This window comes from Lathyrus oleraceus, chromosome 4 (genome assembly GCF_024323335.1).
Source record: "Lathyrus oleraceus cultivar Zhongwan6 chromosome 4, CAAS_Psat_ZW6_1.0, whole genome shotgun sequence".
Lineage (NCBI taxonomy): Eukaryota > Viridiplantae > Streptophyta > Magnoliopsida > Fabales > Fabaceae > Lathyrus > Lathyrus oleraceus.
The window spans coordinates 466,845,010-466,869,973 of NC_066582.1; positions in this window are offsets into that span (position 1 = coordinate 466,845,010).

Here is a 24,964-nt window from a genome sequence, read left to right on the forward strand (position 1 = left end):
CCCGAGGATATGGAGAAGACAACATTCATCACACCTTGAGGAACATTCTATTATCGAGTGATGCCCTTCGGTTTGAAGAACGCCGGAGCCACGTATCAACGCGCTATGACTACCTTGTTTCATGATATGATGCACAAGGGGATCGAGGTGTATGTTGATGATATGATTGCAAAGTCGAGAACGGAAGTTGAACATGTAGAACACTTGTTGAAGCTTTTTCAGCGTTTGAGGAAGTATAAGCTTCGTCTGAATCCTAACAAGTGTACATTTGGAGTCTGTTCCGGCAAGTTATTGGGCTTTATTGTCAGCGAGAGAGGTATTGAGGTTGATCCTGCCAAGGTCAAAGCAATACAAGAGATGCCTGCGCCCAAAACTGAAAAGCAAGTCCGAGGTTTTCTTGGCCGCTTGAATTATATTTCCAAATTTATATCCCACATGACTGCCACATGTGCGCCTATATTCAAGCTCCTCCGGAAAGATCAGAGTCATGATTGGACCGAGGATTTCCAGAAGGCCTTTGACAGTATTAAAGAGTATCTGTCCGAGCCGCCGATTCTGTCTCCGCCTGGGGAAGGGAGACCCTTGATTATGTATCTGACAATTCTTGAAGACTCAATGGGTTGTGTCCTTGGTCAGCAAGACGAATCTGGAAAGAAAGAGTATGCCATCTACTATCTGAGTAAGAAGTTCACTAATTGTGAGTCTCGATACTCAATGCTTGAGAAAACATGTTGTGCTTTGGCTTGGGCTGCTAAGCGCTTACGCCAGTATATGTTAAATCATACGACTTGGTTGATATCCAAAATGGATCCAATCAAATATATCTTTGAGAAGTCTGCTTTAACTGGGAGGATTGTCCGTTGGCAGATGTTGTTGTCTGAGTATGATATTGAGTATTGGGCTCAGAAAGCTATTAAAGATAGTATCTTGGCTGACCACTTGGCACATCAACCAATTGAGGATCATCAGTCAGTTCAGTACGACTTCCCAGATGAGGAGACTCTGTATTTGAAAGTGAAAGATTGCGATGAGCCTACGCTCGATGAAGGGCCAGAGCCTGGTTCCCGATGGAGCATGGTGTTTGATGGTGCTGTAAATCAATATGGAAATGGTATTGGGGCAGTGATTATTACTCCTCAGGGCACACATTTTCCTTTTACATCAAGGCTAACTTTCAAATGCACGAATAATATGGCGGAGTATGAGGCTTGTATTATGGGATTGGAAGAGTGCATTGATCTTAGGATTAAGCATCTCGATGTTTATGGTGATTCGGCCCTTGTTGTTAATCAGATTAAGGGAGAATGGGAGACAAATCAGCCTGGCCTCATCCCGTATAGAGATTATGCGAGGAGGATTTCAACTTTCTTTACTAAGGTTGATTTCCATCATATTCCTCGAGATGAGAATCGGATGGCAGATGCTCTTGCTACGCTTGCTTCAATGATTATGGTGAGACTATGGAATGATGTCCCTAATATCACTATGATGCGCTTGGATAGACCAGCTCACGTATTTGTAGTAGAAGAAGTGAAAGATGATAAGCCATGGTATTTTGATATCAAACATTTTCTTCAGAGTCAGGTTTACCCGCCTGGGGCATCTGTGAAAGATAAGAAGACTCTGAGGAGATTATCTGGCAGTTTCTACCTCAATGGCGATGTGCTTTATAAGAGGAATTTTGACATGGTTCTGCTCAGATGCGTGGATAGACACGAAGCAGACATGTTGATGACTGCAGTCCATGAGGGTTCATTTGGTACTCATTCCAATGGACATGCCATGGTAAAGAAGATGTTGAGAGCAGGCTACTATTGGTTGACAATGGAGTCTGACTGCTGCAAATATGTGAAGAAATACCATAAGTGTCAGATTTATGCAGATAAGGTTCATATTCCCCCGACACTTCTGAATGTGATTTCATCACCATGGCCTTTATCTATGTGGGGAATTGACATGATTGACATGATATAGCCAAAAACGTCCAACGGTCACAGGTTTATTCTCGTAGCAATTGATTACTTCACCAAGTGGGTTGAAGCGGCGTCGTATTCTAACGTGACCAGGCAGGTAGTTGTGAAGTTTATCAAGAATCAACTCATATGTCGTTATGGTGTGCCAGATAAGATCATTACTGATAATGGATCTAACTTGAACAACAAGATGATGAAAGAGATGTGTAGCGAGTTCAAGATTGCACATCATAATTCTTCTCCTTATAGACCCAAGATGAATGGGGTTGTTGAAGCTGCTAATAAGAATATCAAGAAGATTATCCAGAAGATGGTTGTTACGTACAAAGATTGGCATGAGATGATGCCATTTGCTTTGCATGGTTATCGTACATCAATCCGCACTTCAACAGGGGCAACCCCTTTCTCCCTTGTTTACGGCATGGAGGTTGTGCTCCCAGTAGAGGTGGAGATCCCATCAATGAGAGTCTTGATGGAAGCCAAGCTGACTGAGGCTGAATGGGTTCAGAGTCGTTATGACTAGTTGAACTTAATTGAAGAGAAGAGATTAACTGCCATGTGCCATGGTCAGTTATATCAACAAAGGATGAAGAAAGCCTTTGATAAGAAGGTCAAGCCTCGCATGTTCCGAGAAGGTGACCTCGTGCTCAAGAAAGTCTTGTCTTTCGCGCCCGATTCCAGGGGCAAGTGGACTCCAAATTATGACGGTTCATATGTTGTTAAGAGAGCTTTTTCAGGCGGTGCTTTGATACTTACAACTATGGATGGGGAGGATTTCACTCGTCCTGTGAATTCAGATGCAGTCAAGAAATACTTCGCCTAAAATAAAAACAGAATAGCTTGCTAAGTTGAAAACCAGAAAGGTCGGCTTAGGCAAAAATGAGCATCTCGGTGGATTGAAAACCCGAAAGGGCGATCTAGGCAAAAGTTAGAGACATAAAAAATGAATATATCCCGCTAGATCGAGTACCTCACCTTGGGGAAATCTAGGTAAAAATTAGGGATTTGGTAAGTAACTGCATCCTGACAAGACTTTGTTTCTCAAGCCGTCTTCAGTCAGAGATTCTCGCTCAGTCATCGTCAACTAAAGCTTCAAATACATTGGATTCAGAGTTGGTGGAGAAATGGTCATTATGTTCAATGTAGCCCTTTTCCAATATATATCACCAATTTCAAATTTGTAAAGATCCATGGAGTCTTGCCATTTGCAGACTACCATTCCATCAAATAAATTTGAGCCTTTATCCAATTCTTTGCACTCTTATTTGTTTTTGTTAAACAAATATTTTGCATGTTTTAATTGATAAATATCATTGCTTTAAATAAACAAAATTTCCATAAATTATTTTTAAACAAAGTGAACATTCACAATGACAAAGAGGATAATTGGGACATCTTCAGTGCTCTCCCAAGGATAATATGATCCCCAAAAGGGTAAGACATTTGTTCATTATTCCTAGCATACTTGTATCCTCTTCATTATCTTTCAGATTGTCTCCTTCACGAGCGCAGAAGAAGGTTATGCATCACCAAATTCCTCAGAGAGTCTGGAGCTTTGGTCCTATTTTGTCTGGAGGAGTATATCTCTAACATCCCACCAAATCCCCAGAAGGTCTGGAGTTTAGTCTTAACCTTCTTGCTCCCCAGTGAGGTTGGATCTAGCATTTGTGTTATCAATTATATGGTTGTCATCCCTTGTGTGGATTGACCTAAAATCCCTTATAGATTGATAAATTGATATGCTATCTGCTTTTGAGGAGGTTGGTATTCCCTCATTCAGATTGGAATTCTCCCGCAGAGTGAGCAGGAAATCCCCAGCATAAGTGGAATTCTCAACAATTTGGTTTATAGAAAATCTCCTGTGGATTCGCCTACATTGATCTCCAGCAGGTTTGGCTTTTGTGCATCCTTAGCAGGGTTGATTCCATTTTACTCCCCAGTACGGTCACCAGCAGGTTATCTCCAGCTGATTGCCTACAGGTTGTTCCCGGTTCTGCCATCAGCAGTGTTTCCCTAGTGGAGTTGTTTGATCAGAGCCTATTTATATTCCTCCTGAGCAGAGCGGGTGATGAAAATGTTTATTTTTCTATCTCCAGCGGAGTGGTGTTCCTCTTCTCCTCGACAGAGATTGTTTCTCCCGCAGTGCGAGGAAATGTGTTGGTTTTGGAACTTTGATTTGGTAGTTATTCCCCCACAGAGTTTCATTTCTCTCCCTGATAATTTCCCCAGTAAAGTTATTTCTACAGCGGATCTTATCCTTTGCCTAGTCTCCCCAGCCAAGACTTTGCCTGATTGCAGTTTGGCATTGGAACTTCTGAGGAAGATGTGTTGATTCCTACCCCAGCGGAGTGATTGGTTCTCCTCCTCCTTAGAGATATGTTTCCTCCCGTGATTAGAAGTGAATTTTGTTGTATGTGCTTCTATTTGGTGATTGTCCCCCCACAGAATTCTACATCACTTCCCTGATAAGATCCCTAGTAGCTTGCTTCTCTGACTAATCTTATCCTTATCTCTGCATACTGTTGGAAGATCCCCAACTTTGGTGATTGTGATCCTTGCTTGTTCCCAACAGTAGTCTCTGATTCCTGGTGATCCTGCTTGTTTCCCTGTCCGTAGTCTTTGTTCCCGGTAGTGACTCCATTTGATTCTCAGCATTAGCCTTTGTTCCCCTGCAGAGATTGGTGTTTCCTGGTATCTGTTACCCCCATCAGTTTGGGAGTTTCCCTAGTTGGGCCTGGCTTTCTCTTTTGAGATGTAGTACCGGATGTTCTGTCCATTGTTTCCTAGACCCGTTTGTGTTAGATATGTCTGTTTGTCAGCATCAATCATACATAAACCACGCATATACATGCATAATTATAACATTCAGATATTCATGTTGCATTCTTTGCCATATACCTTTGTTTGTTGTCTCCTGCTAGTTGGTGATATATATTTCCCCAAGCAGATGTTGGTGTTAGATCTCTCCATATAGAGTCAGCCCCATATGCAGAAAGTGTCTACCCCTTTCTTCCACATTCCCCACTGAGTTATGTCCTCGTGGATGATTATTACTTCTGTTTCCTCCCGAAATATGTATTGGGATGGAACTACTCCCCTGAGTTATATCCTCATTGGGTTGAGTCTTGTTTCATTGTGTCTCTCTAGTTTGTTCCTAGAGTGACTCCTCTTGTTATTTCCCCTGCACTTCCCCATAGTTTAGATGAATGATTGCTCAGTAACCAGTAATTATCCATCTTTTCCCCGGCGGAGTCTGTGGCTTTCTACCCAGTAACCGGTAGTTGTAAGTCCTATTTTTGTGGTTTTTTACCTTCATACTGGTAGTTGTAAACCCCGTTTATCCCCTTTGCAGAGTTAACCCTTGATTTTGTTCATCCTAACCGATGACGGTTACTCTCTTCTGTGGTTTTCTACCCAGTAACCGGTAAATGTAATCCCCTCCTTGTTGGTTATCTTTATCCAATATTCGGTATTGATATTCCTTCACCTTTTGAGTATATCTCCCAGTAACCGGCGATATATCTCGCGGATAATTGCTCTGATAAAACAATTTATCCCCAGCGAGTCATCTTTCATTTACCTTTGTTTGGTAATGATTGTCTCTTCTTTTGATTGGTCATCATTTTATACCCAGTAGTCGGTATCCTGATGTCCTTTCTTTTCGGTCGATTTATCCTTTATTAACCCAGTAATCGGTTGTGGATAATCTTCCATACGAGTGTGTTATCTACGTTCTGACGGTAATAGATAATATATCTCATGCGCTCTTCCGTCGAAGTCTTGTTCTTCCCTAGTCGAGTAAGATTCGTATTCCCTTATGGAATCGAATGTCCATCCTGTAATCAAGTTTTCTTTTTCAGCCCTCCTTTCGGATGATGAGTGTTTTGGAAATATTCCCCAATTCACGCCTTGGTTGGTCACCTATTATATGCCCAGTAACCGGTATCCCTGGTGTTCCTTCCTTCTGCTCCCTATTATGACTTTTTGTCCCATGTGGAGTCAGATTTTCCTGAGTTGAAATATGCCTTTTTAGGTATTCCTCAGATGTTTTGGATGATTGATATCTCTCACCCTTATACTGGTCTTAGATATTCATTCTCCCCGAGCGTGTTGTTCTCTCTCCCTCATACCGGTGCTTTGATCACATGTCTCTTTGAGCTTATTACCCAGTAACCGGTAATACCTCATTTGTTGTTTCCTCAGTTGAGTCCTTTATGGACGTTCCCAGCCTGAGTCCCTTAGTGGAATTTTCCCCATCCGAGTCCGGATTTTTATCCGAGGTATCCTTTGTGGATAGTTCTGCTGTACTGGTTTATTCCCCAATACATGCATCTTTGCGTCAGCTCGAGTCTTTCCATTGATTTATTTTCATGGAATCCTTTGTGTCTCTCAGCAAGTTTTAAGTCGTGACCTGCTCATACATTTATCCCCTTTTATTCCCCATTAGAGTCCCCAGAGTCTCTGTCCCACTTGTGAGTGTATTACTCCTATGGATTTTCAGTTGCCTCTGATTTCTTTTTCCTTTGTGGACAGATATCCCCACAGAGTATTAACTTCTGCATACATACATTTGCATCATGAGGTCTCTTAGGGACCAAAATTCGTCTCTTTGTTATTATTTAAGCCCATTCTACCTCGTCGAGACGAAGATTTTAACCTTCATATCTCTAGCTAGAATGACCTTAAATAGGGGCATCTGTAAGACCCTAATTGTGACCCTAAGATCCCTCATGGCATCATATCATTGCATTTGCATCTGCCTTAAGGATCATAGCATCTTGGCTCCTTAACCCTAGGGTGGGAACTTGTGTGAGTTGGTTTGAGATCACCAAGCATGCTTGAATTGTATATTATTGCTTTTCTTATTTTGTTTACTAACCAAAAGCACAAAAATATGTCACTAACATCTTTTGTTTTGTAGCTTGAGCAATCATAAGATCCAAGGCTCCTAGGAGGCCCCTATGCTCAAAGAATGGCCAGTTGAAGGTGAAAGCAAGCATGACAATGGTTCACAAAGCTCTCATTCATCCTATATGCCTCCCAAGTATCTCAATTTGGAAATTTTATCAAAGCAAACCAAAGGGCTTGAGGCTTGTTTCCCAAGAAAACCCTAATTCATCTATGCATCAACTGTGCCTTGCTCATGAATCAACCTCAACCCATGATCAAATACAATCAAGGGAAATTATTTAATTCATCATTTCATGCATATTTGAAGTTATTTGAGTGTCCTCAATCATCAATTCATCAAGGTTTGAAGTGTGGACTTGAGAAGTTGATCAGTCAATTCATCTGACTATTTTGAAATACACTGAGACCTAACTTTTAATGTGTTTGTCAAATGAAGATGACCTCAAGAGAAAAAATGTTCGTAAGAACCATATGAACAACTTTAATGTTCATCAAAAATCCATTTGAAACTTGGAAGATCATCATCAATTTCAATACATTATAGGTCATATTGATTGAAACCCTAATTTTGGGTCAACTTCCCAAGGACATAACTCACTCATTTTTCATGATTTTGAGGTGGGATCAAATGAATTGGAAATTTTAAGATGTCTAATTCATTTGTTATGTTGAGAAAATTTTCATAATCCTAAAAGAAATACATGTGATAATGCAAAACATTATAGGTCACTTTGGACCAAAGGCATTAAAATGTGAAAAAGTCCAACTTCAAGTGCCCATAACTTTCTCATCAAAAATCCAAATGATGCAAAATTTGAGTCCAAATTGATTTTCTTGAAATTATATACAACTTTGATGTTTAAGGTGTTGTCATTTGGAGCTTGCATCATTGAAACATAAGGGCTTGAAATTGGCCCATTTTGGAAATTTTCACATGCACATGTTTTGCACCTTGAACTTTATGACCAATTTTCACTAATTTCCCATTTCCAAATGGAGTTTTGTTCAACATAACAATTGATCCTCATGTTAATACCTTTCCAACCATTACCCATAAGGCCATGTTTTATTTTGGGAAGATGTATTTTCGAAGAAATGAAGAAGGAATACGAAGAGAAAATTTTCAAGGAACTTAAGAGGTCTATTTGCAAATTTTCAGACATGGATAGACAAAGAAGGAATATGAAGAAGTACAGTTTCAGACAACCCAAATTGAAAGAGTTAAGGAGTTTGACATCCTATGTATTAGATCCCTTGGAGTTCAAGGCTCGTCATGGGAAGCTTTTATCTATTCTTGCTACTTAGGTGGATGAAGGTCTGATGAGTGTATTGGTGCAGTTTCTGTAGCGGGGTATTCGTTACCTTTAGATTTATTGAATAAATCAAAAGTAAATCATACAATTCGAGTCGCCACCGCACTTCTATTTATCCAAAGAAAAGGTTAGAAAGCGAACAAAAACCAAGAAGTTTTATCAAATCAAAAACTAATAAAAATGTCAGAGATCAGGGTAAAGGGGGTTGGTTATGCAATGGGATGGTTTTAAGCACCCAAAACATCCTAGGTACTCCTAGGGAGCCCTTTTCACAATGTTGTAAGGTAGGTTGGTATTTGTGAAAATTATTTGTGCAAACATGATTGGGGAGATGAGAGAAGAATGTACAAATTATTTACAATTTTTGTGTTTGAATGGATAAACCCACTGCATGTGTACCATCTTAAAAAAGATTAGGATCAAAACCTCGTAGTTCGGGATAAAAATCTCAAGAAAACAAGTTGGTGAATTGATTGGTCCAAAAGCCTTAAGGTCTTTTATTATCCAAGGGAGAAAACTCAACCTAAAACCACAAATCCACCATGTGAGGATAGCTTCAACATGCTAGTGAGGGGTTAACCCTATAATAAACATGGAAGTCTTATTGTCCATCACTAAGGATATAGGTGAGTATTATATCAACCTCAAGGATAACTCAAACCTAATAGCTATTGTTCATGAAAAGCTTTGATAAGAAGTGGCCATTGAAACCACAAAAACAATTGAAAGGGTTATATTTACCAATGAAAAGTATTTACAAAGTATGGTCAAAGTTGACTTAAGGATTCAATTCAAAATATGTGTTATGAAAAGAAGTTTGGAAAATCAAAAGCATAGGGCTTAGGTTTCTAATTTTGAAAACAAATGTTAGTGTTTGCCCAAAAGTTTTGGTTTGGGTTAGAGTGGAGGGAAGAAGAAGAATGGCTAAGTCTTAAACATACAAAGTTGAAGGAAGAGAAATAAAACCACAAATGGAGTTCCCCTCTTGAGATCATAGTGATGATCCAAGTAGCTCTCATCCTTTGGAATAAGCAAGCAAATAAGCAAGTAACTCAAGCAATCAATCACATAACAATCAAGCTCCTAGGAATCTTCCAATGGCTTTTGTATCTCTCACTTGGGATGCTCATGACAATGGTTCTTCAATTTGGCTCAAGTTGGAATCCCTAGCACAAGAACACACACATCAAAAAGTCCTATAATGCAAAACAAAGAATGGACAAGAGGGAGTTTAAAGATTAGGATCCTTTCAAGTTCATATTCAAGATTAAGCATTCTAAAGGCATGAGGTCTAGTTGCTCTTTGACATTTTCTTCTTTTATAGTATTCTAAAGGCATGAGGCCTAGTTGCTCTTTGACTCCATTTTGCATAGGGAATGTCCTAAAGTCTAAGTCCTTTTGGTTTGCTTTGATCAAATTTCCAAATTGAGATACTTGGGAGGCATATAGGATGAATGAGAGCTTTGTGAACCATTGTCATGCTTGCTTTCACCTTCACCTGGCCATTCTTTGAGCATAGGGGCCTCCTAGGAGCCTTGGATCTTATGATTGCTCAAGCTACAAAACAAAAGATGTTAGTGACATATTTTTGTGCTTTTAGTTAGTAAACAAAAGAAGAAAAGCAATAATATACAATTCAAGCATGCTTGGTGATCTCAAACCAACTCACACAAGTTCCCACCCTAGGGTTAAGGGGCCAAGATGCTATGATCCTTGAGGCAGATGCAAATGCAATAATATGATGCCATGAGGGATCTTAGGGTCAAAATTAGTGTCTTACGGTATATCCAGAAGTGTTTTTTCTTTTGTTCAAGCCTATTCAACCACTAGATATAAGATGAGTCGTCACCATTAGAAGGAGATGACCAAAATACCCTATTCTTGAAGTGAAATTCTGGTATCAGATATGAGATATCGAAGGTAATGTCACGACACTAATATCTGAACAATATAAACAGGATAAAAGATAAAGAACAATAGCACAAGTGACACAAGCAATTGTTAACCCAGTTCGGTGCAAACTCACCTACGTCTGGGGGCTGCCAAGCCAGGAAGGAAATCCACTAAACAGAATTAGTTCAAAGACTCTCAGTAAACAACTTCAAGTTACAGTCTTTTCACATAATCTCTACCCGTATGACTTCTATCTAAGAACTCTTAGATAAGATATCCTACTCACTCCCCCTCAATCACAGCAGTGATGTAAAAACAAATATTACAATGAAAGAAGACACTCTTCAAGTACACATACTTGATCTTGCTTAAAAGCTTCAATCAAGTAAACACACGCTCACGCTTCAAAGCTTAGAGTGGACAAATTACAACTCAAAAGTCAGTCCATTTCAATCATCAATGTATGAATGAATGGCTCACAATACACACACTCACACAAGGCTAAAACCATTATTCTCTCTCACTATTTCGTTCGTTATTTCTTGTGTGTTAAAACTAGGTTTTCCATGCCCTTTATATAGAAGTGTTTGACTGGGCTTGAACATCATAAAACCCTAAAACTATTTTCCATTCGTATCTTCTTATGACAGCTGATCATATCTTGTTGGAAAATAAATCAATTTGGTTTTAATTACTGATTGAATAACACGTTCAATCTTCACATCAATCACACATAGATTAGCATAAAAAGCGCAATCACAAAATACATAACATTCAGACTGAATGTTCTGTAAACAGATGTCTTAACATCAGGTCTGACATCTCAGCTAAATCCTGCACAACCATATTTTAAACACCCTGTAGGAACCTGTTATCTCATGTCAAGATAACACTTGTGACAACTTGTGAAAACTCTAGGTTTTACCAAAATTGATGCCAACACATTGAACCAACAAACTCCCTTTTTGGCAAATTTTGGCTAAAACATACATCAGATCATTTATTTCACAAGAGAATAATCACAGTATCAATTTAGCAGCTGAAGTAAGAAAACACATATTACTAGCTAAGATAGCAACTAGTAAACACATATTAAACACACATGCGCTTGTGCTCCACCTCCCCCTCCAGTTAGCACTAGTCTGCTCACCACAGATAAAACCCTTCTCCCTCTCTAACATCACCTTCAACATCACCTGTAATAAATAGATTATCTCCAAAATCACCTTCAACATCATCTGTATATAGTATAGCATAGCTAAAGCTACTTTAGCTACTTCTCCCCCTTTTTAGCCAAAAGAGACCAAAGAGACAAAATAAATGTCTATTAGTCAAACAAAATGTCACATAAAATGTCAAAGCAGATTGTTAAGTGTTACAGATCCAAGAACATACACAGCTTTACACAAGCTGAGATAAAATCCATCAAACCAGAAAAATGCATATTAAAGCAGCAGAACATAACTGCCAAAAAAAATAGAACAACCATCACAGCACACCATCAGAAGAGTGGGGGACAACTTCAACAAAACTAGTCAGAGGAGCTTGCATCTTCATCAGCATCAGAACCAAAACGGTCACTTGTTTCATCTTTAGATTCAGACCTCTCACTAGAGGTTTGGGCTTCTGTTTCCTTGGACTGTCCAACATTCTCTCTTTCAGCTTGCTCCAAGCTTGCAATCAGAGCCTCCAAAGCTTCTTTCCTGACTGTTGCTACCCTTATCCCTGTATCCAATTCTTTACAAGTTTCTTTCATCTCAGCAATAAGACCACCTTTTGAGGCTGGCTTTTTCACAACAGATGTCATGATAATGTCTTCGACATGACTGCCTTCAAACAATTTGTAATGAACTGATAGAGGATGTTTTCTTCTACTAGGAAGATCATTTGTACTCAGAATTCCAGGGTGTTGGCTCAGGATAATCCCACAAATCATTGAGGGAAAAGCTATGGGCAACTTTACTGCATTTGTAGAGGCATGTTTGACAATTTGTTCAAATATAAATCTACCATAATCAAATTTCAGCTTGGTTCCAACAACAAAGATGAACCTTCCAAGGGCATTTTAAATTGTGGAGATGTGGTTGGTAGGCACCCAATTAGCAGACCCTATCTTGTGCAATATGGCATATTTCACAATCAGCTTCCCAGCAGGGAGATGCTTCTTACTAGGCCATTCCTTCATCTGTCTTGCTGTGATTTCCCTACAGACCTCATTGTTTGTGGCTTCTAGTTCACATGCACCTTCTGTTCCTCTTCCTAGAAACTTGTTAATCACAGTTGGAGAAAAAGTGATACACTTCCCTCTTACAAACACTTTACAAAATTCTTTGTTGTTTTTATCAGGAATGTTGACCATAAATTCTTTAACCAGTCCTTCATAACACTGAGATAACCCAGTAACAGTTTTCATTAATCCAACAATTTTAATTAGGTCCATGACATCTTTGACCTCCACAGCATCCTTGCCTAATTCTCTCTCCACCGCTACCCTTCTTTGGATTACAAACTTCCATTTTGCTGCTCCATCTTCAAGATGGAAAGAAATATTGTCCAGATGTACAACAACAACTTTTATAGGGGACTTCCTAACAGTTGTCCTCTTGACAGGGGAGATGTCAGGGACATCTTCTTCAACATCTTCATCTGACTCAGAAATTTCTCTTACTTTCTGTAGCGGTGTATTCGTTACCATTGGAGATATTGACTAAATCCAAGGTAAATCATACAAAGTCGAGTCGCCACCGCACTTCTATTTATCCAAAGGAATGGTTAGAAAGCGAACAAAAACCTAAAAAGTTTTACAAACAAAACTAGTAAAAGAAACAGAGATCTGGGTAAGGGGGTTGGTTATGCAATGGGAAGGTGTTAGTCACCCAAAACATCCTAGGTACTCCTAGGGAGCCCTTTTCACACTTGGTTGCAAAGGTTATTGTTTGTGAAAATTTTATTTGTGAAAACATGATTGAAGAGATGAGAAAAGAATATACAAGTTTAATTACATTTTGTGTTTGGATGGATAAACCCATTGCCTACGTACCCTCTTATGAAAAGATTAGGATCAAAACCTCGTAGTTCGGGTAAAAAATTTCAAAACAAGTGAGTGGATTGATTGGTCCAAAAGCCTTAAGGTCTTTTGTTATCAAAGGGAGAAAACTCAACCTGAAAAACCACAAGTCCACCATGTGAGGATAGCTTCAACATGCTAGTGAGGGGTTAACCCTATAATAACCATGGAAGGCTCATTGTCCATCACTAAGGACATAGGTGAGTATTACATCTACCACAAAGATAACTCAAACCTAATAGCTAAAGGTTATGAAAAATTTGATTAAGAAGTGGACATTGAAACCACAAAAGAACATTTGAATGGGTTATATTTACCAATTAGAAGTATATACAAAAATGGTCAAAGTTGACTTAAAGATTCAATTCAAAATGAGTATTATGAAAAGAAAGTTTGAAAATCAAAAGCATAAGGCTTAGGTTTCTAATGTTGAAAACAAAGTCAAATGTTTGCACAAAAAGGTTTTGGTTTGGGTTAGGGTGGAATGAAGATGAAAGGTTAAGTCCTAAAGAGAACAAAAAGGTGATGGATATGGAATGAAACCACACTAGGAGTTCCTCTCTTGAGATCATACAGATGATCCAAGTAAGTTCCCATCCTTTGGAATAAGCAAGCACAAAGCATAAGCAATCAACCAAGTCTCACAAGAGATCCTCAATAAAAGGAAACAGAATGCCAATACATGGACTTACACCCGACTCCTAACAACAAAACGGAAATAGAATGCCAATACATGGACTTATATCCGACTCCCAACCATAAAAAAAAGAAACAGAATGCCAATACATGGACTTATATCCGACTCCCAACCATAACAAACAAACATCAAAAGCAAACATCACAATCTATATACATACAAGAGGCTCAAACAAATGGGTGGGCTTTAGTCAAGAGGGGTCATATCAACCTCGACAAATAAGCCAAACTGTAAAAGGGTAAGTTGTAGCTCTTAACCACTAACATTGAGAGTTAGGGTGAAGCTGATCAAAATGGAAATGAGGATGAGACCTCATGCTCTTAACCTTGGCCGGGGTGAGCTTATGATGAAGAAAGCGTGGGGATCCAGAAAGTGAGATCCTATTCAACTTGACATACACTGGACAAAGATCTTGGGTACATGTTCAGAAGCATCAGCACGTAGTGCGAGCATAATGAACGACTCACTGAATAACGGGGGATTTGCTACTAATCCCTTTTATCCGTCAATTGCCTCAACTCTTGGAGGACTTATCAAGTAACACATGCCTCATCTTGGAGGTCTTTGGCACAATTGTAAACAAACACAAACAGAGCCTCTTAAGGAGGACTTGCCAGCAAAATGCCTGCCAAAAAGGTGACAGGACTTCCAGACTACATGAAGTAAGAAGATAACTACCTAAGTGGTGTGTCAACCACAATCCAAAGCTCAAGCAAGTAAGGTACCTGTACAAAAGCTAAACAGTTAATATTTCAGTTATAAAACCAACAGGAAAACAGTGAATCCTTTCAACAATTACACAATCCAATGAACAATGCTCAAGCACTCAAATGAACTCATGAGCTCAAGTACATCAATTAGAACCTACAAAACAAACAAAAGTTAGAACTCAAATCATTTGCATCTCACAAAGTGAGAACAAATCAACCATCAATGCTAAATGTCTAAACCTGAAACACAAAGCACAGTTAGTATATGCACAAAACACTAGTACAAAGACTAAGTTCAAAACCAAACCAAATGATCAAAACAGAACTCAATCTTCCATATAATGCACATTCAAACATGTCACAAAATGTCCTCAAAAGGACCAGCATCAATTCAAAAAGCAAATATCTCAAATGGCCTATGCTATGCAATGATCACAAAATGTGCATAAACTGAACTTCCAAATTAGAAAATTCAAATCAAAACAGAAATGCATGCAAAAGCTTTGAGATTTTTTATGCAAGTTTCTCATGTCATGAACAAACAATATGCAAAAGATCAAATCCATAAAGGTTTAAATGCTATGTGATAAAAAAGTCAACAATCCAATGTCAAAAATGTGACATAAATTGTCACATTCATCTTCATGTGTCAAAAACAATGATAGCATATGAGAAAAATTCCAAACCAGTGATAAAAAATTCATAACATGTGTGAATATCAAGCATACAAAAAATCAAATCAATTGGCTCAAAGATAAGGATTTCACAAAGCATAGAATGCACAACATATCAAAATAGCACAACATGGATTCAAAAAATCACACATCACAAACCAGACATCAACAATTCACAAAATTAATACCATAAAAAACTAGACATTCATACAAAACTAGGAAAAAAATTGGGATCAAATTGGATCATTTTTGGATTTTTAATGAATTTTCTAAAACAAACAAAATAATTGAAATATGCATGGAAATATGGAGGGAAATAAAACAATTCAAATCAAATCAGAAAATATCACAACCACACGATCTCATCGCGCGCCAAGATTCAACGCTCCATATTCAAATGACCAAAACACTGCGTTTCATTAATGCGTCATCGTGCACACTCAGCATTTCAACGCATGCGTGGCTAGGTCAATGCAACACAGTCCAATCAAAATTCTACTCAGCAAACACACATGGAAGCCAGCTCATCTAAATGAAACGATGTGTTTCATTAAAACACATGATCAACACACTCAGTAGTCAAACGTACGCATGGCATGGTCAAAGCATCAACAACCAATCAAACACACACGCAAGCACACACATGGCATCCAGCAAGGCAAAACCCTAAAAATAACCAGACGCCGGAGCTACAGTCTCCGGTCGTCTTCTCCGGCCATCTCCGGCGGAGTTCAACCATAAAATTTCCAGAATTCAACAAATTATACATCATTCGAACCGCATTTCAACCAGGATTCCAAATATGCTAATGATTTCATCTAGTTCTTCATGAATATTCCAGATCGAAGCAAAACATATTTGAAATCAAAACTTTCAGTTCATCATACAACCTCAATTCTCAACCAAATTCAAATCTAAACATATCTACATGCTCCACTAGTCAAGATCTACACATCTATATCATGAAAACAGCAAAAAGAGATGATGAAAATCGAATCACCTTGAAGTGAAGCTTGCTGAATCCGTGCTCTCAAGTGCTCAAAAGCTCCAGATCTACTCCACTATACTTCTGTTGAAGCTTTGTGCAAGAAACAAAGGTTGAAACCACTTGAATTCTCTTCAATTTCAAAATCCAATCCACATGAGGAAGCTCTTGATCTGCATGATTTCTGGCTCAATTGATCGAAACAATGGTTGATTCTTACTTAGAATTGCATCAGGAACAAGAATATGCAAAGAGATTTGAAGTTTGTGTGAAGAAAATCCAAATTCGAAGTGAGAGAAAATGGAGGGAGTTTTGAAATTTCAGATCTGAATTGGTTCTGTTATGGTTGTTAGGATTTGGGTTTGGCTTTTATATCCCTTGCTAATGATGTTGCTAATCACTTAAGCCATTCACTAATCATGATTAAGGAGATTTGAATCAAAAATGCAAAAATGCAAAATGAGTTCATTATGGCCATGCTACACGTGAGACATCCCATGCAAGGCTTGAATTCACTCATGGACATCCAATGGTCATGTTTTGAATGGTATTTTGCTTGTATCATAAGCCAAATTTGAATTGTGGAAATTCCCTCCAAAATGATCACATGAGAAATGATGAGCATACATACTTTTCCCATGCATGGAAAAGGATATTTTGAGATGTCTTGATCAAGAGAAACATTTTGCAAAAAGAATGGACCAATTTGGAGCTTTGTATCAAAAGTTATGCCATTTTGAATTTCCATGCACACCTTGTGATCAAATGACCATAACTTCTCAACCATTAATAATATGGACATGAATTAGGGCTTTTTGGAAAGGGGAGACAAAAATCTACAACTTTCATGTTCACCAAAAATCCATTTGAAACTTCTTTGACATTGACAAGTCAAGTTGAATGTGGACTAAAAACTTGCCAAATTTGGAAACTTTGAATTACAGGTCATTTTCCATTTTTAGTAACTTTTGCCATGACCTTTGAATCTTCAAGATGGATGTTTAGAATGATGAATATGCCTTGTTTGAACATGATTGAGGTGTCTCAACTCATTTCCCCACCTCATAGTCCTCAATTGACTGCACAGTTGACTCTTTGGTCCTCAGATGACCTTGAAATGTCTTGATGAACTTGAGCCTTTATCACCTGATGAAATGGCTTCAAAATGGAACCCTAGCTCATGTAAGCTCTTTATAATAATCATGTGATCCTCATCCCAAGAAAATACCTCATCTCTTTGTGCAAAGGATCCTCTTGAAGCTCTTGACCTGGTGATTGCTTAAGCTACAACAAAAGATGTTAATGACATATTTTTGTGCTTTTGGTTAGTGAACAAAAATGAGAAAAGTAATGGTATACAGTTCAAGCATGCCTGGTGATCTCAAACCACTCACAAGAGATCCCTACCCAAAGGGAAAGGGAGCCAAGATGCTCAAAGATCCTTGAGGCTATGCAATGCAATGCTATGATGCCATGAGGGATCTTAGGGACAAAATTGGGGTCTTACAGATGCCCCTATTTAAGGTCATTCTAGCCGGAGAAGTGAAGGTTAAAATCTTCGTCTCGACGAGGTAGAATGGGCTTAAATAATAACAAAGAGACAAATTTTGGTCCCTAAGAGACCTCATAATGCAAATGTATGTATGCAAAACAAACAAACTCCGTGGGGACATGTGTCCACAAAAAAGAAAAGAACATCGGGAGAACACACAATCCATAGGAGTAAAACACTCACTAGGGAACAGAGACTCTACCGGGGACTCTCATGGGGGTAAGAAAAGAAAATGCGTGAGCAGGTCACGACTCAGAACTTGGGGAGTAAAGGACTGAAACCGCGTGAGCAAGTCACGACTTGACACTGGGGAAAAGAGTTTCCAAAGGGAATAAATCCATTGGAAAGACTCGAGCTGACTCAAAGATGCATGTATTGGGGAATATGCCAACACAGCAAAACTATCCGTAATGGATACTTCGGATAAAAATCCGGACTCAAGCTGGGGAAAGATTTGAACCAAAATATCCTGGTCGGGGAAAATGCATGTATTGGGGAATATGCCAACACAGCAAAACTATCCGCAATGGATACTTCAGATAAAAAATCCGGACAAAAACAATCCACTAAGGGACTTTGCTGGGGATGTCTTAAAAAAGACACTCTCCTGGAGGAGCAGCGGGATGAGATGTTACCGGTTACTGGGTAACAAGCTCAATGAGACATGTGATCTGATCACCGGTACAAGGGTGAGAGAACAACAAGCTCGGGAAGAATGAACATCTAAGACTGGTATAAGGGTGAGAGATATCAATCAACCAAATCATCTGAGGAAGACCTAAAAAGGTATATCTCGACTCAGGAAAATCTGACTCCACAGGGGACCAAGGTCATAATAGGGAGCAGAAGGAAGGAACACCAGGGATACCGGTTACTGGGTATATAATAGGTGACCAACCAAAGCGTGAATTGGTGAATATTCCCAAAACACTCATCATCCAAAAAGGAGGGCTGAAAAAGCAAACTCAACTTACAGGATGGACATTCGATTCCGCAAAGGGAATACGAATCTTACTCGAGTGGGGAAGGACAGAAGGCTTCGACCAAAGAGTGCATGAGATATATTACCTATTACCGTCAGAACATAGATAATATACTCGCATGGAAGATTATCCACAACCGGTTACTGGGTTAATAAAGGATAAATCGACCGAAAGAGAAAGGCATCGGGATACCAAAACTAGGTATATAATGATGACCAATCAAAGGGAGAAACAATCATTATCAACAAAGGATAAATGAGAGTTGACTCACTGGGGATACATTGACAAAGGCAACGATCCAGGAGACATATCACTGGTTACTGGGAGATATGCTCAAAAAACGGGAGTAACAAACATCACCGGCAAACGGTAAATGAAAGAGGACCCACTGGGGATAAAATTGCTTAATCAGAGCAATTATCCGAAAGAGGGAGGGAATATCAATACCGAATATGATAACCGTCAAGGAGGGGATTACACCTACCGGTTACTGGGTAGGAAACCACGGAAGAGTAATCGTCATCGATTAGGATGAACAACAAGGGTTAACTCTGCAAAGGGGAACAAATCTTACTCAACCGGGGAAGGATAAAAGGCTTCGACCAGAGAGTGCATGAGATATACTATCTATTACCGTCAGAACGTAGATAGTATACTCGCATGGAAGATTATCCACAACCGGTTACTGGGTTAATAAAGGATAAATCAACCGAAAGAGAAAAGGCATCGGGATACCAAAACTAGGTATATAATGATGACAAATTCAGGAGAGAAACAATCGTTACCAACAACAACAGGGTAGACGAAAGATGACTCGCTGGGGATAAATTGCGAACGCAAGGCAATTACCCAGGAAAAAAGAGGGAATATCAACATCGACTACTGGATGAAGATAACCGTCAAGGAGGGGATTACACCTACTGGATACTGGGTAGGAAACCACGGAAGAGTAACCGTCATCAACTAGGATGAACAACAATGGTTAACTCTGCGAGGGGAGGAAAATAGGGTTTACAACTACCGGTATAAGGGTAGAAAACCACAAACTCCGCTAGGGGAAGAAAGTAGGATTTACAACTACCGGTATAAAGGTAGAAAACCACAAACTCCGCTGGGGAGGGAAAAATGGGATTTACAACTACCGGTATAAGGGTAGCAAACCTCAAACTCCACTGAGGATAAGGTGAATAATTACTGATTACTGAGCAATTATTCAGTTACCACAGGGACACCAAAGACAGTCACAAGAGGCCAATTTAGGATCAAACCAAAAAGGCAGACTGAATCAAGACTCATCCTAATGAGTAGACATGGCAATATAACCCATACCCGCGGGTACCCGCCCGAACCCGCCCCGAATTTGACGGGGAAAACCCGCTTTGACTGGGTTTGGGTTTGGGTTTTCCCCGATTTTAACATATGGGGACGGGGCGGGTAATGGGGAGTGTAGTACCCACCCCGAACCCGTCCCCGAACCCGCCCCGTTTATTATTATTATTATTATTATTATTATTATTGATATTATTATTATTATTATTATTATTGATATTATTATTATTTAAGAAAATCATATTTATTTTTAAAAAACTCATATTATATTTTTAACCTTTCCACTTTCTCATTACATTTATGGTTAGTTATACAAAATAAAGGACTTTTAAAATTCCAAAAACAATTTTAATGACTCGATTATGTTTTGTCTGTTCCATTATTCCAAAAATCTCACTATCAGAAATTCAGAATCATTGGGGTTTTCTTTTCACGTTTCACATCTCCAATTCACCATCTTGAAATCTTCATCAATATTTACTTTTACTGTAAGTTTTATTCTTCTTATTTTCTTATTTTTAATTCTAAATCTTAAATCTTTATTGTGGTTGTAGAAGAATTTGATTGTTGTAAGCAATATGTTCTTCTTGATTTTCTTAATATAGTGTTTAAAAGCTTAAATATGAATTAGAAATATATGTATGGATTTTCAATATGAAGTGTAGTTCAACAAAATTATTCAGACTGTAATGCAAGGTCATATGTATGATATTCTCTACTGTAAATTATTTGTTTAATTATTGGTTTTATTTAACTAAAAGCTTAATTTGTAGTTTAATATCGTAGATGATTTGTTTAATTAGTTAGTGTTGATATACATTGTATTTAATTGGTTTTGTAATTTGAACAATTCAACAGAAGATAAACATGGAAAATGTTGGTAACGTTGACCCACTTATTTCACAAGATAGTGCACACCAAGTCCAACTAGCTCCCGGTATGGAAGAAAGTTTCAACTCCTCGCTTAATGGCCTGACACCATCGAAGGAAACAGTTGAAATACCTAATGATGAGACAATTGATAAAATGGATACATGTGATAATATAGAGGAATTGGCAGAAAAAAAGAAAGGAAAACTTAGGAGTAAGGCTTGGGATCATTTTATTAAGGTGAAAGTTAACGGCGAGGATAAGGCTCAATGTAAATATTGCAAGAAATTTCTTGGTGGAAAATCGAGCAATGGAATGAAACACTTGCTTCAACATATGGAGACATGCATTCATCGCAAAATTCATGAGAACAAGACTACAAAAGGACAAACATATATCATGCCAAAGAGCTTGCAAGGAAAGCAAGAATTAGGAGTTGGTACTTATAATGCTGAAAAATCAAGGAAAGAGCTTGCATGTGCAATAATTATGCATGAGTATCCACTTTCAATTGTAGATCATATTGGTTTTCGACGATTTGTTGCTTCTCTACAACCATTGTTTCATGTTCCTTGTAGAAATACTATTAGGAAGGAGATATTTAAAGTGTACGAGTTTGAGAAGACAATAACTTCAAAGTTATTAGATAGTCTTCAAGCAAGAGTGGCGATTACTTCAGACATGTGGACTTCAAGTAATAAAAAAAAAGGGTATATGGCTGTTATTGCACATTATATTGATGGAGCTTGGAAATTGCAGAGTTGCATCTTGAGGTAATTACAATTTTTTATGTCTACTTTAAGCATAAATATAATATGTTAGCTTTATTTATTTCATATTTTGAATTTTATTATGTGTTAGGTTCATTTATATTCCCGCTCCTCATTCAAGTGATAGACTTTGTGCTGCTTTAGTTAAGTGTTTAATGGACTGGAATATCGATACAAAATTGTCAACTATCACTTTAGATAATTGTAGCACGAATGATGTTGTGATAGACAAAATTAAGGAGAAGTTGCATTTAAGTACTTTGTTGAGGGATGGATCTTTACTTCATATGCGTTGTTGCGCACACATATTAAATTTGATAGTAAAGGATGGTTTAGAAGTAGTGAAAGATGGAATAGAAAAGATTCGGGATAGTGTAGCTTATTGGACTGCAACTCCTAAAAGAAAAGAAAAATTTGAGGAGACAGCTAAACAACTGCGAATTTCTTGCACTAAAACTTTAAGTTTAGATTGTTCAACTAGATGGAATTCCACTTATAAAATGCTTGACATTGCTATCTTGTATGAGGATGTATTTAGTCGGTTAAGGCTACGTGACACTCGATACACTTGTGTTCCAACTAGTTCACAATGGAAATTTGCAAGAGATGTTTGTGAAAGATTAAAGTTATTCAACAAAATCACTGAAATCATTTCTGGCACTAAGTATCCCACTTCCAACATGTTTTTTCCTGAGATTTGTAAGATTAAATTGGCAATATCTGATTGGATTAACTCTTCCAATTTATTGATCAAAGAAATGGCTAACAAGATGTTACAAAAATTTGATAAATATTGGAGTGTCACCCATGATATAATGGGAATTGCTAGTGTTTTGGATCCTAGATACAAAATGGAGTTACTTGAATACTATTATGAAAAATTGTATGAACAAGACTCTTTTGAGCAAGTTAAGAGGATTCAACAACTATGTTATGACTTAATTGCTGATTATCAATTGAAGTTGAACCAAGAAATTTGTGGTGACTCACTAATGTTGGAATCTAGTCGTGTGGCTAATGATGGTTTAGATGATTATGATGCATATGTTCAGAAGAAAAAAAAAGCTAGAACTTCATTTGTTAAAACAGAATTGGATCATTATTTGGAAGAGGAAGTTTTACCGCGAAGTCCTGATTTTGATATTCTATTGTGGTGGAAGTTAAATGGCATCAAATATCCAACACTCCAAGCAATTGCAAAAGATATTTTAGCAATTCCTATTTCTACCGTAGCTTCAGAATCTGCATTCAGTACTAGCGGTCATATTTTAAGCCCGCATCGCAATCGACTTCATTGGACAACTTTAGAGGCTTTGATGTGCGCTAGAAGTTGGTTATGGAGTACTAAAAATAATGGTATGTTTTTATATTATTCTGTCAATTTTTATATATATTATGAAATGAGATATAATTATGTCTTTCATTATTCTCTATTCTTTTTTATTATTATTCTATGTATTTATTTTATATGTTTCCTCTCTATTGTACACGATGTACGTTACTATTCTTCAGTATTTTGTGATTATGGGTAACTACTGTATGACTTGGATATTTGAAGATAAATTGTCATTTAGTTTGAATACTGCTTTTAAATATAAAACTTGTAACTGATATATATCAATGTTAATTTTTTCAAGTTTGGACTTTAACGGTAAAATTTTGTATTTGTTAATTGATTACTATTTATATTGTATTGTGTTTCATATTTTTAGGTGGTATGAGTACTAAGTTAAGCAATGACTACACTACTTTACTCGATGAAATAGAGTCCGATGAAGAAGGTAAAAATTTCCTTTGATTTATTTATTATCAATTTCTAATATGGAGTGTGAAGTGACTTATGTATTACGGGTTTCTTCTTGCATCTATTTCTTAATTTTTATTATGAAGTGTGAAGCGATTTATTTATTACTAATTTCTTGTTAGTAACGAATTTGTTATTAGAATACAAGAGTAACTAAGTTTTGACTTGTATTATTATTTATTACTAATGTTTGTATTTTAATATGTATTTTTTGTATAGGTGAAATATTAACTAGTGGTATAAATTCCCTTTTTGAAGATGGAGAATAGCATTTAGAGAAAGAAAGAAGACAATATTGGTGTTGGCCACTTATCTATTTTTGTTAGCAATTTTCATAGACAATGATGTTGAATATTTTTAGTTAGGTGGTTGTTTTGTTGGTATTTTAGAATGTAGAATATTTTTTACTATGCATTTGTTAGGATGGTAGTTTGGAATATCAATTTGTATTTTATTATTTAGTTTTTATATTTTTGATTATTTGGTTTTGTTAATATGAAATATTAAGTGTATGGTTAATGAATTAATACTTTTGTTTGTATTTTATTATTCGAAATATATGTTTAAAATTATTCGAAATTGTATTTTATTTTTGTAATATAAGTTAAGATTTGTTCGAATTGGGGTAAGTTTTGGGTTCGGGGCGAATTTTGGGTTTGGGGAAGTTTTTGGGTTTGAAGTAGGTTTTGGGTTTGGGGACGGGGCGGGGATCCCCGAACCCATTTGGGACGGGTTTGGGGTTCAATTATTCATCCTCGTCAGGGATCAGGGCGGGGAACGGGGATTTATCTGGGATTCGGGTTTGGGTTTGGGGAATACAAAAACCGTCCCCGCCCCGCCCCGTTGCCATGTCTACTAATGAGGATATAACTCAATAGGGGAACCCATCCCAATATATGTGTTGGGAGGAAGCAAAAACAACCGTCGTCCACGAGGATATAACTCAGTGGGGAAATGACAGGAAAGATAAACAATTTCTGCTTATGGGGCTGACTCTACATGGAGGGATCAGACACCGAAATCTGCTTGGGGAAATATATATCACCAAATAGCAGGAGATAACAAGCAACGATATATGGCAAAGAATGAAACATGAATATCTGAATGTTATAATTATGCATGTATATGCATGATTTATGTTTGATGAATGCTGACAAACAGACATATCTAACACACACAGGTCCAGGAATCAACCACCCGGTACTACATCTCAAAAGAGAAAGCCAGGATCACCGGAGAATATCCAATCTGCCGGGGATCAGAGACAACAACATCTCTGCAGGGATGAATCATCAGTCTCGGCTGGGAAAGAGAGTTCAGCGCACAGGCAGAAACTGCCACAAAAGCAACTCTACTGGGAAATCCATCTGAGGGAGATAAGGGGGAACTGGTGATCCGACACCAAGTACCAAACTCACCAAGGAAATCACACT